This window comes from Doryrhamphus excisus, linkage group LG19 (assembly GCF_037039965.1).
Source record: "Doryrhamphus excisus strain RoL-2023G ecotype Guam linkage group LG19, RoL_Dexc_Guam_v1.1, whole genome shotgun sequence".
Lineage (NCBI taxonomy): Eukaryota > Metazoa > Chordata > Actinopteri > Syngnathiformes > Syngnathidae > Doryrhamphus > Doryrhamphus excisus.
Window position 1 is genome coordinate 8,518,392 of NC_136375.1, and position 18,167 is coordinate 8,536,558.

The window sequence follows — 18,167 nt, forward strand, 5'->3', positions numbered from 1 at the left end:
AAATCAGAAAAAACTAGAAAAGCACTCAGAGTGCAGACCTTCACCAAACGCCATAATTCCGCCCACATTGTGATTCTCAGCATAAATATTAGTCCTACATTTGTTTTATATTAAAACATGCTATAGAAGGGTTTGACTGACTTAAAGAATGTTAACATGCTAACATTAGCTTGCTAACACCTAGCATCATAGTTTGTATAAGTGCCTAGCTCTGAATGCTAAAAATGTTGGTCTTATATTATGTTAGTAATTATGTTAGCATACTAACATTAGCATGTAGACACCTAGCATGATAGCACAAAATGTCTGCCAAAGTGCATATGAAAATTGCAAAAAAATGCCAGTATGTTCATGTTACCTAACATTAGCATGCTAACCTCGCATAATAGTGTCTACCTATAAAAATTTATGAAAATGCTACTATGCTAATGGTAGCATGCTAGCAGTGTGAACATGCTAAGACCTAGCATAGTAGTACTAAGTGTTTATGAAAGCGTCAACCCATGAAAACGGCTAAAAATGCTACTATGTTAATATTAGCATGCCACCGATGTTAACGTGCTAACCTTAGCACGGTAGGTGTTTACCCATGAAAATAGCAAACAATGCTAGTAGGCTATTGTTGGCATGATAACAATGCTAACATGCTAAAGGTAGTATGATGATCATAGAACTACCATGAAGGCAAAGTGACCATTTTTTGGGAGTTATCTGCACAAATGCCAAAAATGGTCCATGGTCTTGCAATATTAAAGAATCCTTTCAATCCTTTCCTGGATCCAGACGGCGATTTGGATCACCCCCAAAAAAAACTCTGAAATTTTGTCCAAATCCATTCAGAAATGTAAGTAATTCTACAAGCATAAAGTCAAAATATTAATGATACACATGCAGAGGCAAAAGTAGTAGTTTGAGTGTAAGAGCATCAGATCATGAATCAGTCTTGAAATCATAGCCTGCGACTTCGTGTTGGCAGCTACGGTACATGCAATTGAAGTTGGAAATGATTTTTCCTGGTGCGGTTTTAAGAGCGTAACTGACACTAGCTCTCCTGCTATGGGGCATCACGGTGAGTACATGTGTTTAGTGTTAAGATGAAAAACATTACATGACTCACAAATAGACAGGATGCAGTAGTTAAACCACTGAACAAGGTCTCAAATGAGGTAGGAGCCTTTTTCACCATGTTGTTGTTAAGTTTATGATAAGTTGGTTTATGGAAACGTCTGGCTTGGATTTCTGTAGAAATTTTGGCACCCTGGTGAATGAATGACCTCCTTTTACCGAGTAAAGCTATGCGAATTAGACTGAAGTATTGGTTTGTGTCCTGCCTGTGTGGGTTTTAGGCGGATAAAGAGGCAGGAGTGTGTGTTGGCAGCTTCCCTTTGACCCGCAGAGGCTTACTTTCCCTCATATTCATATCGTGCTAATACTCTCTCTTTCCCATGCCAGCTCAAGCCCCGGTCTCACTCTTTAGGGAACCTAAGATGTCACTGTGGACAAAAGGAGCCGTGAAAGCCGTCCAACTCAAGCGGGGGCTATTATTTACAGTAGCAAAAGAAAATCGTTCCTGTCTTGAACACTAACTCCCCCCAGTCAGACGTCTGTCTCCTTGTAATGCTTCCCCCTGTTTTGCCCTTTTCCAATCTCCTTCTTTCATTCGCCGTCCTTCTTTTTCACTGCCAAACCTCGTCTCCCCTGACATAATAAGGTAAGTGCTGGGTTTTGTTGCCAGCAAGCCCAAAATTAGGGGTGAGCCCTCAACCAAGGCTTTGGAAATCTTCATTGAGCCCTTTAAAACCAGCTATTGGGGAAACATCACTAGGTGAACTTTGTCAGAAAATAAATACGAGCTTTACATGATTTATGTCCATTACTCTCACGTTCCAACACACTGGAGAACAGTAATGCTAGAACATTAAAGGATCTACCCCAAACTGTTCACAGTACATCCAACTGTTTGAAAATGTCAAAGATGTCTACAATCAAAATGACCTTAAACTTTCCACCACTGTGTTGACACTTCTTAGCAGCAAGTCTTAACTCATCCCAGATGTGACCCAAAATGGAAGATGGGCCCCATAAAGCCTTCATTGCCCGCAGACATGCTGACACAGCACCTCCTACACACACCCTATAGACACAAACAGGAAGCTTATCTGTCAGGTGACTGCAAATGTCCATCCACACAGAGATACTGTATTAGTAGTGCATTTGAATATGAGGCATATTTGGCAACACACAATCAGCCTTTTATATTAGCCAGGGTCGTTTAGTTTAGACCTAGGCATATGTTAGGGGTGCAGAATGAATTTATATACAGTATATATATCTTCCCAAAGAGACAATACTATGGAAATGAATGTTTCCTGAATTATTGGCATCTTTTGAGTCATTCGGTCTTTACTGTACACCGCCTTTTTGTCTTAAGTTAACTGCTCAGCACACCAATGGGATCTGATTTCATCTGAAGTGTGCTGCTAATATAGGCCATGAGTGGCCTCACTCCGCTACCTTGGCCCGGCCTGGACCTCCAACCTGTAACACACACACACACACGTGTCCCCATGGAGCTGTAACAGAACCCTGAATCTAGGACGTCCGCCCCAGAGAGAGAAACTGGCATGAATTTGAAACCATCACAGCCACTGGAAAAAAGGGCTTTCAGATAATGCTGACTTGGGGTACATTTACAGAAAAAAACAGGAACACACAGCTCTGCAAAAAAAAGACTAACACTGCTGTCATATGCATGCCAGACCAATAGTGGGTGGTGTCACAAACGTGCACCATCAACAAAAACATCTTTGTGGTTGTTAAACGTAAGCTTAAAAAACATTTGAACACAATCATTGCTAGCCACCTTCGATTTGTTCAAATTTAGAAATAGTTTCGGGAAGACATTGTCACGTATGTAGTGTTTGCAGGCAGGAATGAGGATGAGTGGGATGGAAACGGGAAGAAAAGAAGGGAAGGACGGTTCCTTTATTTTTAGACTGTGTTCAGAGTTTCATCTGTCACACTTGCATGTCAATTCTCTCGTTTCGTAGCCCCACTCTCGTGTATCATCTAGTCTCGTGACACGCCTACCGCCTATGACAACTTTTTTTTCCAAGTTGAAGGTCAACTAGATTGTGTTTCAGCTTGGATGTTTCACTGTGATGTTCTTTCAGTATGTCTTGTCCACCTGACACTGAGTCAGTGGCATTTAGTATCTGTTCATTTGTTTGAAAGTTCTAAATGGATTTGGATGAAATTTTCAGTAATTGTCAGAAAATGGGTATTGAAAAACCAATTACATTTTGGGGGTAATCCGGATCACCATCTACATCCAGGATTTGTTTTAAAGGATTCCTTAACATTGCGAGATAGGACCATTTTTGGCACTTTGTGCATTCATTCATTCATTCATTTTCTACCGCTTACCCTACTGAGGGTCGCGAGGGTGATGGAGCCTATCCCAGCTGTCTTCAGGCGAGAGGCGGGGTACACCCTGGACTGGTGGCCAGCCAATCACAGGGCACATATAGACAAACAACCATTCACACTCACATTCATATCTATGGACAATTTGGATTCGCCAATTAACCTAGCATGTTTTTGGAATGTGGGAGGAAACCGGAGTACCCGGAGAAAAAACATGCGCTAACCACTTGTCTACCATGCAGCCCTCACTTTGTGCATATAACTAAAAAAAACTTAGAACAAATACACATGACAAGTTTCCAACAGGTTCTACAAAATATCTGATCCAAGAAATATAGGAGTTTTGAATCACAATACGGGGAGAACTATGGTGCTTGCCAGAGGTCTGCACTGTTAGAGTGCTTTTCTGGTTAGGAATGTTGCCCTGTGTTTTTATCATTGGATTTGAGATTTCAGGCTTCACTGCTCATAGACACATCAGGAGACTTTCATGCATTGATGGATATCATGTGGAAACTTGAGGTGATATTTCCCATTAAAAACTATACCTCCATTTGGCCAAAATAGGGACAAAATTGGCTTTATTTTGCTAGAAATTAAAAAAAAAATGTGATTGATATTCAAACAAACGAGCACCTGCAACATCTCAACACAGTCCAACTTCCTACAGTACAATTCAGTCACCTCAAACAGGAACAGGCATAATGCAGCAAGAACTCATGCAGACATGAGAGGCTATTTATACGCCACTTCCTTTTATTTACCCAGCTCATTGTTCGGACCACATCTGTTGAGAGCCGAGGGCACAATGGCCTGTCCGAAGCTGACCACACACGCACACATATTACACACACAAGGGCTGTAAGGCAGCTGTCAGACACAGGCTTTACTTTACTTCAAATGAGTGACAAACTCCAATAGCTGATACCAACTGTCAGACATTCTATGTGCTACCACCACCTAAAGTCCTCACAATAAGCAATCCCATGTCAAGGGTCGCGCACACACACACACACACACACACACTTCAGTGGACATTTTGCCGAGCGCTAGAGATGACAGCTCGTTACAGCCCGTCTGTTTCATGTCAGCCATAATACAAAACGAAAGCCAGTCAAGGACTTTCATGGAAGCTTCCACTGCCTAAGGGCTCACACCTACCCAAAGTCACATGCATAAAAAGTCCCAAAACGACGTTCCTCAACAAAAATAGCCATTTATTTATACAGTGCCAAATACCATGCAGTGGTTATCTGTCTGTGGTGTCTCTTTTCTCTCTGACCATTTACTCTCAGTTATTTCCGATGAGGACAAAAATGACCCAAAAGTGGCCCAAAACGGTAAACAGCTCTGATTGCGATCTTTCACAGGACAGACATTGACGTTGCAGTGTTGGGAAATACTAAAGCCAGCAAGCTTTTGTTTTTATACTAGCAAACACAGATTCATAACGAAAGAGTCTTTGACAACCTAGACGAGTAGACAAGATAGACAAGATAACAGATCTTGGCACTGCATCTGATGTTTTTTTTGTTTTGTTTTTTAGGCAAGCAAATCATAAAAATGCGGGTTTAAGCTGATACGTGCAGGGAAAAAAATGTCTGCAGCGGTTGCAGTTTTGGGTTACGGGAGACATTTGAGGCGATGTGGGCGATATAACGAGGTGCAGGGCTCTTAAAGTAACAGTATGGAATGGGTGATTTGTTTTTATTGTATGTTATTAAATTATGTCTTCAAATAGACATTGTCTGCACAAACAACTCCGAACGGAAACGTAATCATTGATGCAAGCGCTAACACAACGTGAGAGGTGTCCTGGCTGGTCCACCAATATTATACAACAGGCACTATTATACCATAGTACTATCACAACCATTTTGAAGCTGTGATTTTCATGCCATACTGTTCCATAATATTACTTTAAAACATTCAACAGCTGTGTTTTCACATTACGTCCTTAAGTAAACGTTGAAACAACAATACCAGTAGCATTAATGCTAGAGCTAACACAAAGAAAAGGTGTCCTGGCTGGTCCACTTATATTATACAGCGCTAAAGCAGGGGATCAACAGTTATCATGGAAATGACAAATGTCAGAGTGCTACCACAACCATTTTGAAGCTGTTATTGTCATGCCACACCGTTACATTATATTGCTTTAATACGTTCAACTTCTGTGGAAATAAACACTGCTAAAAAACTGCTAACAGTAACGGTAGCATTGATGCTGCAGCTAACACAAACGAGAGGTGTCCTGGCTGGTCCTAAAGCAGGGAATCAACTGTAATCATGGAAATGAGAAATGACAGTGTACTATCACACCTATTATGATGTGATTATATATTTTCATGTTGAACTGTTAAGTAGATCTGCTTTAATATGTTCAACTGCCGTAGTGTAACATTATGTCCTAAAATAAACATTGCCTGCCCAAACACTGCTAACAGTAACAGTAGCACTGATGCTACAGCTAGCACAAAGGAGAGGTGTCCTGGCATATAAGATTATGCCTTAAAATAAACATTGATTAAAGTTTGTTTGTTACCCGACACAACAGTAATGTTAGTATTGTTGCTAGTACTAGAAACACAGTAGGTGTGTCCTGGCTGGTCCATTATAGATGTGATCCAAGGTTACCATGGCAATTACACACATACTGTTCTCATTATTCCAAGCAGGTGCAGCATTCTAATCATTGTGAATCTGGTATTTGCGTGTCAAACTGTTACATAGTGATACTTTAACACTGCTGTGTTGAGGTGTCCTAGCATAGACCATTAAAGTAGGGAATCTATGGCCACCCATCAGTGTTATGTACAACTGTTCCATAATATTGCTTTAATACATTCAGTTGCTGTGGTATCATTTTATGTCCATGAAAGTTTTCTTTAAAAAATTTTTTTTACCAATGTTGCACACAGCTCTGGAAAGTAATGTGGGCACTGATGCTAGTGCTAATAGGACGGGTTCCCCAGCTGGTCCACTAATGCTACAGTAGTTTATACGGACTCAAAATGGCAGAACAGATACACTACTCCTCTTATACAAGCAAGTGTACCACAAAAACCATGTTATGTTCATGCCAAACTGTTACATACTGTTGCTTTAATACATCAAACCGCTGTTGAGTACAGGCAGCATGTATGATAAAACCATTAATAAGCTCTCACAAAACACGGCGCCACATAAACAGGTGTTAGGAAGGAGCGTGGCTGTAAGACTAGCCGGAGAGTAACGGCTTCCAAAACCTCGCTCATTTAGAAACCAACTGCCTCTCCTAATCCGCCTCTAAGAGCTGAGCATCCGCACTCGGAGGGAGTTGGACCCCTGTCCCGCTGCCTAACAATAAAACAAAGGCATCATAGTGCGTCTGGTGTGGGGGGCATGCAGGGGTGCGGGTTAAAGTGAGAGGAACAGCTGCTGGGTGGGAGACTCGGATAAAGAGGCGACGGTGAAGGAAAGCTGGAGGAGGGGTCTTCTCACTTTTTTTCACCGTCGGGGAGATAAATTACTTTTATGTTTGTTGTTAGGGCGAGGCCACAAATTGACAAGCCCACAAAGACGCTGACCCGACCCAAAGCTGCACCTCGTTTAGCTGGGACATCCTAAGCATTTGCATAGCCCTTAGGCATCCCTGCTCACACTCCTTCACAGCAGCTCTAATCCATTTAAGTATGTATTGTTGTTGTACTATGACAGAAATATACCGTATTACTAGAATAAAGTTGTAATATTATGAAAATAAATGCACAAATAATTACAGATGTCCGATAAATATTGGTTATAATTATCAGATAAAAATGTGTTATCGGTCGATATCGGGATCAGATTTTTTTTCCCCAATCGCGTGCAGGCCTCACAGCTAGGACACCCGAGTTCAATTCCACACTCGGCCATCTCTGTGTGGAGTTTGCATGTTTTCCAAGTGCATGCGTGGGTTTTCTCCGGGTACTTCCTCCCACATTCCAAAAACATGCTAGGTTAATTGGCTACTCCAAATTGTCCATAGGTATGATTGTGAGTGTGAATGGTTGTTGGTCTATATGTGCCCTGTGATTGGCTGGCGACCAGTCCGGGGTGTACCTCGCCTCTCGCCCGAAGACAGCTGGGATAAGCTCCAGCATCCCCCCGCGACCCTTGTGAGGATAAGCAGTAGAAAATGAATGAATGAATGAATGAAACTGATATTTTTAAAAATGCGATATACAACACAAATGTGTTCATGCCCCCACAGGAGATATGTTATATACATATCGGTATTGGCTGATATCGGTATCAGAAATTGAGAGTTGGACAATATTGGATTTTGGCAGAAAAGCCAATATCGGACTCCCTACAAAAAATACAATACTCAGTGGTTGGTTGGTTTTGTGGGCTCATTAATAGTGGGCTTCTTGGGTTTCAGCACCTCTGCACTGTCCGTGCCTGAGGCTGATGGTGGATTTACCTTGGCATAGTTTTCCTTTGGCATATGAAGTGACATGAATCAGGCGACAACGACATCAACAGTGAGTAAGGTTCCAGCGGACGTCTTGGGTTTCAGCATCTCTGCACTGGTGCATGAAGGCCTTGGCCTTTGGCAGCCTTTGGTGCCGACCTGGACTCATGAAGCAAACAAATGTCACCCAAATATGCAAACAAGGCGGCGCACAACGAGCCACGCTTCCAATGCAAAGGCACGAGGCGGTATTGGGAGTTAGCTCTTGGCCGTGCCAACATTGCAAACACAGCTGCTCAGCCCACTCAGGCAGCTGCGAGCAGAAGAGCAGCCAAAAGTAAACGTTTGCCACCAAAACATTTATTTGAGGTACTTTAGCTCATATATAGCCACTCTCTAATTTGATATAGCAGTCAAAAAACATTTCTAAAAGCTCGCCAACTTCCTCACCACTGCTTTTAATATGCATCATTATGACCCCACTTTACATTGACAGAGCCTTTCTCACGTACATTCAAACGGACGTGTGGCCAGAAATAGAGCAGCATACTCACGCAGACTGTAGACATAACAACAGAAAGGGAGGACAGAAGTCGGCTACATATAGCCAGCCCTGATGGGTACACAGTCTGTGCACATTTCTATTGGCATAATGATAGTGTGGAACAATAAGTGTTTTATTGGAGGCTGCAAAACCAATTCTTTTATGGGGGGGAAAATACAAAGTCACACAAATCTTTGGAATTTGAACCTGGCGGCAGAAGGAGATCTCAGTTCAGTGAGCATCAACAATTAATTATCTAAGTCAAGTGTCCAATATGTGGCCTGGTGACCATTCGCGGCCCATGGCTACTTTTGCTAAATTTCTTCTCATAGTATGACTTTATTTCCACAATATTTTGCCTTTAATTCCATTATATTATTTTTAATTAAAATATTATTTAATTTCCATAATATTGAATTTTTATTATTATTAATATTATATTATTATTATATATTTATCATATAGTTTTATACATTAACTTTTTTCTTTGAATATTTGACTTCATTCTAAAAAAACATTTTTTTTCCCATTTCTGTTGTTTTTTTTAATTTCCCAATTACATTTTTTAAATATTCCAATGATTTTAATTTTTTCTAAATATTTCGGAATATTTTGAAATTATTCTCACATTTTTACTTTTTGTGCAGCCCAATTTTCTAAAAATTGCATTTTTATTAGTTGTTTTCTTTGTTTCACATAATACTACGACAAATATCTTTCTTTCATATTTCCAATGACATGGTATTTCAATTTTTCCAATGATTTTAATTTTTTCTAAATATTTCGGAATATTTTGAAATTATTCTCACATTTTTACTTTTTGTGCAGCCCAATTTTCTAAAAAATGCATTTTTATTAGTTGTTTTCTTTGTTTCACATAATACTACGACAAATATCTTTCTTTCATATTTCCAATGACATGGTATTTCAATTTTTTGCTGTTTCTTTTTGTTTTAATTAACTTCCAAGAATTTGCCGCAAACTAATACAAAAAAAAACAGCTACGTCCTGCAAAGGGCCCTTTTAAGTGGATGCATATACATTAAAAAAGTCCCTTCCAAGTATTTCCAGGTTGGTTCTGATTTAGTGCAATCACCTGTTTTATTTTGGTAGTGAGATCCTCTTTTTCCCCATGACCTTGTCTTGATAGGACCTGCAGAATACAGAACAGAAAGAGTTTCTTATTGTTTTTACATCTTACTAGGAGCAGTGCTTAACTTATTTTTACAGTTGTTTGCCATTATTGACAACATTGCCTGTGTCATTAATAAAGGTGTTATGATGTTGACACTTCATTCTATCCATTTTAATGATTTCCTGTAGGAAAACTGGAACACACCCTGCCCAGTCATCACTGTGCCATATGATGTAATTACCAGCAGAGCTGTTGACATTTGAGGTATGTAATCGGCCACCAAATCCTACTTGGGATTATGTTCATTCATCGGATTTTAATCTCACTGATACCTGATGACATACCAGATTTGAGGTCAAACTAGAGCTGGGCGATATGGACCAAAAGTCATACAGAATATTGATATATATCTCAATATTTTTTTCCATAAACTGAATTTAGACAAAAGTCAAAGCCAAATATATGTGCAAAGTTTTATTAAAATGCAGTGGTAATGGAAAAATAGCCACTGTAAAAAAAACAGTATATTCTCTTCTTTTAAATAAACATATAAAAAGTTAAATAAAATGTTTAATCTTACTGCCATCATATTGCACTCACGGTAGTCTCTGCAGTCGGATTGTGACCGTCTTCCATCTCACGTTCCCCATGACGACAGACGGTAAACATGGTACCGTCTTTTTCGCTATTCATTCCCGCTATCAGCCTCTATATCTCCGCGGGGATATCCGATCATTCGGCGTCACGAAGGGATGCTCAAAGCTAACAGCTGCTCCCGAGTATAAAATATGGCGGCAAGCTGCAAACGTAGCAAGATGAACATCCATAGCTGCACACTTGCTTAATGGGTCGGCATGGTAAGTAATAAACAAAGCTCTATTAAACACTAAAAACGCCGCAGAAGAAACGAAGCTACATTAGTTAGCTAGCTTGCACCTGGGCGGCGCCATCTTGAAACATGTGACCTCCGATATGAACGATACGCTTGTTTTTAATATAGTGCTTAACAGAAATATCAATATATCGCCCAGCCCAAGGTCAAACAATGACAGAATCCCCAATTTAACGCCGTGGACCTTTACTGTGTTAAAGACTGTGAGTATGTGATGGAGTCACAAGTCAAGATTGTCAAAAGAGAGCTGTAGCTAATTTTAGGGTTATTTACATGCTATCAACAACTGGCCCGCTACCGTCAGAGTATTCCAGTTTCCCCTTGCCCCTGACCTCATGACCTTCTGGCCTGCCACACAACCTGCTGGGAGCACTGGGCCTGTCAGGGCAAGTGCATGCTGCCCATGTTCAATGCTATAACTGACAGTAGTATCTTTGCAAAATAATGCAAAACAATCAGTGCTGAAGTGATCAATTCAGCCCAAAATGGCAACATGCTAACATGAGAGGTGTCCTGGCTGGACCACGAGTATTGTATACTGTGTACAAAGAACACCATGTTTTGAGCTACAAAATTCATATGATGTTAAAATTCATTCATTCATTTCCTACCGCTTATTCTCACTAGAGTCGCGGGGGTGCTGGAGCCTATCCCAGCTGTCTTTGGGCAAGAGGACTGGCCCTGGACTGGTCGCCAGCCAATCACAGAGCACATATAGACAAACAACCATTCACATTCATACCTATGGACAATTTGGAGTCGCCAATTAACCTAGCATGTTTTTGGAACCCACGCACGCACGGGGAGAACACACAAACTCCACACAGAGATGGCCGAGGGTGGAATCGAACTCGGGTCTCCTAGCTGTGTGGCCTGCGCGCTAACCACTTGAGGTATGCGCATTTGCAAGTGAGCCCTGAAAGAAGTTTAGAATGGCTCAAAATACTCTGTTTCAAAAGGCATGGTGAAACTGTTCCTTTGTGATGTCACAGAGCTCGGATTTCCTTATATGGTTCATAGTTAGGAAGAACTTTGGGCGTGTGACCAATTACATGCCCCGAGGCGGGGCGTGGGTGAAATAAATTAAAACAGGCAGGAAGCCCAAAACAAAGGAAATACAGCTGGAATGGGTGTAGATTCTGCAGAATCTAAAAAGTTATTGTGTGTAGCTGCTCTATAGGGTTGAAAAATTAGCGTAATAGGTACCCTTTAATATTATGTCACATGATAGATCGATAGATCACACTGAAATGTCTCTTATAAGTAACTCCAATCTGTGTCATGGTCCTCTTTCAAAAACACGTTTAAATACTTTCCAAGATTACCATCGGGGCCAAACTTTCCCTCTCCACCTCTCAAAAGCTTATAATTACAAGAAACATGTTTTTGCAGCAGATCTCCAAAGTAAGTGGCGGTTGGAAGAAAAACAGAAAGCTCCAGCATGTACTCAAATCACAGTTTACAGGTGGGACCGCTGGAATGCGGTTCCCTGGTGACATTCATTTGTCAGCAGATGCACAGGATCTGTTGTGACATACGGTGCACAGTCAACAAATATCACACCCTGTGTCTGTGCGCGTATGTGTTTGTGTTTTAAACAGGCATGCATTAAATGAGCTGCCGTGTGTTACCTCGACAGGTCAGATCAAGTCAGTGGTGCCACCAGTATTTCAAACGTCTCCGGCTTGTTTTTCTTGTGTGGAAAAAAAAAACATGCACAGTGACCTAAAAACCTGGGATGACTCTATTTTTAGCCTTGAGGCAACCTAAATTATGCTACCTACCATCCATTCTTACAATTAAACAACATTCTGTTAACCACATAACATGGAACTGTGGTATGAAAATATAAAAAATAACAACACTCCTGCAGATAAGACAAGGTAATTGTTCAGATCAGGGGTGTTCAAAGTGCAGCCTGGAGGTTATTTGCATTCTAAAAACATCATTTGACAAATGGAAAAATCAGCAGTAACAAGAATAACTGGGCGTCACGGTGGTCTAGTGGTTAGCGTGCAGACCTCACAGCTAGGAGACCAGGGTTCAATTCCACCCTCGGCCATCTCTGTGTGGAGTTTGCATGTTCTCCCCGTCTTCTCCGGGTACTCCGGTTTCCTCCCACATTCCAAAAACATGCTAGGTTAATTGGCCACTCCAAATTGTATGAATGTGAGTGTGAATGGTTGTTTGTCTATATGTGCCCTGTGATTGGCTGGCGACCAGTCCAGGGTGTACCCCGCCTCACGCCCGAAGACAGCTGGGATGGGCTCCAGCACCCCCGCGACCCTTGTGAGGAAAAATGAATGAACAAGAATAACTAAGGCAAAAGTTGTAATCTAACAAGAAAAAGGAGGGGAAAAATGTAATTTTAATGTCACAAAGTTGAAATATTAAAGAAAAAAGATTTTAATGAATCATTAATTCATTATTGTCATATTTTGAGAAAGGGTTTATATTATATTTTAAAAGTGTTATAATGTTAGAAGAATAAAGTCTTTATTTCTTGTTAAAGAAAAAGCTTGACATAGTTGGAAAATTCAAAAACTACAGCAGAAGAAATTTAATTTCATGAGAATAAAGTAAAAAAAAGAAGAAAAAAACGTAAACTAGTAATATTGTGAGGAAAAGTAATGTCATTTTAGTAGCATAGCACTGAAATATTAAAGACAAAATACATTATTTTTAATTATTTGGGACAATTAGCTTGGTGAATAGATTCAAAATATCATAGGAAAGAAGTAATAATATTATGAAACTAAATTTATGAATATTATTTAAGAACAAAGTTTGAATATTCGGGAAAAACAGCAATAAAAAGACCATAGTTTGTACTAAAATATCACAAATTTAAGATGCATCTTTTTTCTTGAAATAGTATATACTTTATAAGCATATAAAGTATAAGGGGGGGGGGGGTTGCTGGAGCTTCCCCAGCTGTCTTCAGGCGAGAGGCCGGGTACACCCTGGACTAGTCGGCAGCCAATCACAGGGCACATATAGACAAACAACCATTCACACTCACATTCATACCTATGGACAATTTGGAGTGGCCAATTAACCTAGCATGTTTTTGGAATGTGGGAGGAAACTGGAGTATCCGGAGAAAACCCACACATGCACGGGGAGAACATGCAAACTCCACACAGAGATGACCGAGGGTGGAATTGAATCTCCTAGCTGTGAGGCCTGCGTGCTAACCACTCGGTCGCCGTGCAAGGCAGCTCTTGTCAAAATAGGATACTCCATCAATAATCTGAAGTAATCCAGAATTTCACCACAGAGCAGGTCGGTATACCCCACGTATACTGTAAATACCCGACTACACAGGATACAAATGCACCATATCCATCAAGTCTAACCACACAGGAAACATCAGCCTTAATGTCTCCTCCACTCTAGATTGTAATTTGTACTCTTATCTTATACATACCTTAAAATTATCATGATATACAACAGTTTTGTTGGTTTTCCAGTTCAAACAAAATGGATTTATAATCATTTCTACTAAATTGTCACTGGAACATGCAAGGAAACGTATTGCATACATCAAAACCACCACAAACCATCGTGCCTGAGCATCCACGTCATCTTCCACAGCTGCTCGTGGTGAGGTTCTTAGATACATAACTCATCGCAGATTAACAAACCATTTTTTTTTTCAGAATCTGTCATGTAGTGAACATCCACAAACAAGTACCTAGACGCTTTGCTTGTTTTAGTAACGCTCCTTTCTTTTTCCTACTTTTGTGACCAACAGAAAGTAGAGCATAGGAGATGACGTATATCTACGATTGACTGGCGACAGTCTACCCTCGCTTCCTCTTTCGCTGTTCCTCGCCGCCATTTGGGTGCCTGGGAGGGATTTATTGCAAAAGTTTTGACTCGTGAGCCACATGGTGTTACAAAATTTGGCTTGGGGGGAACATCTATACGTATCTAGATAGATAGATAGATAGATGGATGGATGGATGGATGGATGGATGGATGGATGGATGGATGGATGATGGATGGATGGATGGATGGATGGATAGATAGATTAAGCAAATGGTGCAACAAAAAAAAACACCACACATACTGTGAATCAACAACTAAACACTCAACATAACACATAACTTAAAACTTTTATTTTGCAAATGACCGCAAGGCATGCTGGGTGGTCCAGCTGCAACAAGAATATGAAATATCAATTATAAAACATTGGCTAGCAAGAGTATACTAACGCCTCCTTGTTTACCTCTCTGTCGACCTTTTCAACATGATTTGCAATCAAGCAAAAATGCAACAAACATGGCAAAATGTTGGGAGAAAATGTACCACAAGCTACCTAGCATGCTTTGCGGCGGGAATATATAGGTGTTTTTTTTGGCAGGGATATTTGTTTGTATGACCAAATGGTGCAACATACTTTGTGTGTTGACGTGACATTGTACAGGCTACAGATTGCCGCATCTGTTTGCAACAAAGACTAACAGGAGAGTAAAGGAGACTACGTTATTTCATGTCTTGAGGGCTCTGAAAATGGTCATAAAGAGGTTTTCTATACTCTAACAGTGAAAATATTCCGTTTATGTCATGTTGGATCCTACTTCGCAGAACCGTGCTAAACAAGGGATTACTATAGTATTGTTCAGGTTTTAGCTTTCCCTCCTCAGTTTCTCCCTGTCAACTCCCCTTTTTGTCAGTTCCTTCACGCCTCAGCTCTTACATATGACCTCCTAGCAGGGGAGGCTGCCGGCCGCAGGTGAAAGGTCGCGACTCCCAGTGCCCTCCTGAGACGAGCTCAGCTTTAGCCGCGAGCAAAGCTTTTTTTTGGAAAACAAGCGGATATCACATCTTTCAACACCAACCAGTTCATCAGGCTGGATTTGTAAATCCTATCATCAGGTCACCTGTATGACAGGAGAAAGGTGAAAGTACTGTGGTATGGATGATGTAGACTTTTGCTTTATGGTTTTGTGCTTGCTATTCACTGGAAAAGAAGTCTGACCCTAGATGTTGGAGGTTTATGAGGTCAACGGGGGTGTACGTTCCTTGTCAGACTCTTTTAAAGGGGACCTATTATGCTCGTTTTTCGGCCATTTGTATTGAGTTGTGGACTCCTGTAGAGCAGCTACACACGATAACCAGCACACAAAGCTTTCTAGTTCTTCCAGAATCTGCACCTATTGAGCTGTATTTCTGTGGATTTCATGGTTCCTGTGAAAAAAGTCTGTTTTAATGTATTCCTGCAGGTACGCCCACCCCAAAAGGACTTCCGGTTTGTGCGGCTAGCTGAGAACCACATACAGCCACATGTGTCTGATTCCGAATCCAATCCGGAAGTAGCGACTGGACAGTCTGAAGTTTCTCAACAAAGAAGGTAAATTCAGGATGTCTCTCAATGGTCAGATTAGCATTTTATCGTTAACGTCTATTGTGGCTAATAATTGTAGTGGGAAACGGCTATTAGCAACCCCGCTCCCTGTATTGGCTCTATGACTTAGGCGCAAAATAAACACACTTAAGACACTGATAAATTGTTACTTACTGCTTGCTCTTCTTAGGTTTCTGGTCCATGATCACAAAACATTGACAGATTAAAATGTATTTCTTTTACTGGTAGGGAATCAGGAACTCCAACCACTTGTGCCTGATGGTGGTGTTTTTAGGAATTGTAAGCAAATGTGGCTCTCCTGTATGAGCCATTGATAGCAAGTAAAACAGAGAGTTTATCTGGCTTATGGCCACGCCCATATATGAAAGTCCGCCCCCTCTGTGACATCGTGTTAGCTTTGCTAGCATGCTAACATTATCATAGTATAATTTTCATAGATAGACACTTAGAAAAACACCACTGTTATGCCAGGTGTTAGCATGATATTGTTAGCATGTTAGCACTGCTAATATTTATGGTGTAAATCACAATATGGGGGAACTATGGCACTTAGTGGAGGTCTGCGCTCTCCGAATGGTTTTCCATTTACATTAGTGATTGCGATTTGCTAGCTGCCATATACCCATCTGGTTTGTGGTGAATTATTAATTTTTCACTTAATTTCGAATTCATGTCAGCTGAAATGGGAGAATAATAAATGTACCGAGTGGTGGCTTTAGTTAATTTAGTGAATTTTGGCCGTAGCTTAGCTACACATCTCCCCAGCTGTCAGCGGCTACATGAGCTAGCTAGGCTAAGCTAATGGGTAAAGACATGAAGGAGCTTAAATGTTTTTCCCTGAAAGATATCAGGGAACCGCCATGAAAAATGTGCTCATTCAGCCTTTTGCTACAGTTACATAACAGCCAATATTAAAACATTTCCAATGAAAATGTTCCTGAAACATTGCATTACATAACATCAGATATAGGAACATAAGTGTCAAAGGGCATCGTCGTGAAACAGCTATTAAGAACATAAACATGTCTATCACCAACTATACATCTACCGCTCCCTAATATTCTCTTTCTTATCTTAAATCAGTGTTTTAGGCTGATCCAAGCTTCAGCATGACCTGCATGTCCATGTACCTGCCAGGTTGTTAACAGGGAAAGCTTAGTAATTAATGACGCCTGTAGGTGCTTGTAGGTGAGACTTTCTCCTCTGGTGAAAACATGATGTTATGATCACTGCTTTGCTCAGAAAAAAATGATGTAGAGTTGTAGACAAAAAGGATACCATAGGAATTTGGCAAACTAATTATTGACATGGCTTAATAAACAAGACATACCACAAGATTCAATGTACCAAAAGCTAAATTACAAGAGATGATAACCAACCATTGTATGAGAATCATCCAAAACCAGGGGCGTTCAAAAACTGAGGTGTTACTGTATTTACACCAGGGTGTCCAAGGTGCGGCACAGGGGCCATTTGTGTAGCACAGATGTTTTTTTATTGGCCCGTGGCACATTCTAACAAGAAAACTAAAAAAAACAACAACAGCAAAAATTGAGAAATCAGTTGTTATTTTACAAGGTTAAAGTCGTAATATTATGAAAAAGAATTGTGTCATTTTAGTAGCATAAAATAGAAATATTAAAGAAAAAAGAAAATTTTTGAAAAATTAGGTTGGGGAAAAAGTTATGTTACGAGTGAAGTCAAAATATTATGGGAATAAAGTGAAGCAAATTTCCAAGAATAAAGTTGCAGCAGAAATGGGAAAAAACTGCTGTAGTTTTACAAGAATAAACTCATAATATGATGAGAAAAATTTATTTTAGTAGGGTTAGGGTTAGTAGGGTTTAGGGTTGTTAAAATTTTTTTGCCCAAAAACTCTCAATTTCCAATACCAATATCAGCCAACACCGATACAATACATGTAACATGACACATCTATTGTTGTAGAATGAACACATACAGTATGTGTCTGATACCGATATTTACCGATGTCACATTTTCATGTTGATACCGGGCCGATAATTATCAGCACCCATAATTATTGTACATTCCTAGTCATAATATTATTACAAACACATTTAATTTGCGGAATATTATGGGAATAAATTAAAAAATATTATGGGAATAAAGACCTTGAAAAAAATTACCAGGATTATTTAAGTACAAAGTGTGACAAAAAAAATTTGTTAAAAAGAGCAAAGGATAGACATACTCGTAAAACGCTTTTCCACCTCTATCAGAAAGCATATTTTTTTAACAAAATATATAATTTTTTAGCATATCTAGTACATGTATTGCTTTACAGACTACCAAAGTGGTTCTGACTTTCTTTTGTTTTTAAGTTTGTGGCCATGATTG

At 40.1% G+C, this 18,167-nt stretch overlaps 1 long non-coding RNA gene across 1 annotated transcript; it reads right to left on the reverse strand.

The window, feature by feature from the left end:
* Window positions 1–7,882: 7,882 nt before the first annotated feature.
* On the reverse strand, window positions 7,883–10,337 carry LOC144902085 (uncharacterized). The gene is made up of 3 exons (XR_013630341.1): window positions 10,218–10,337; window positions 9,505–9,561; window positions 7,883–8,023 (listed from the first exon to the last, which is right to left on the reverse strand). It is a non-coding gene; the product is annotated as an uncharacterized LOC144902085 (long non-coding RNA).
* Between the last annotated feature and the right edge of the window lie 7,830 nt (window positions 10,338–18,167).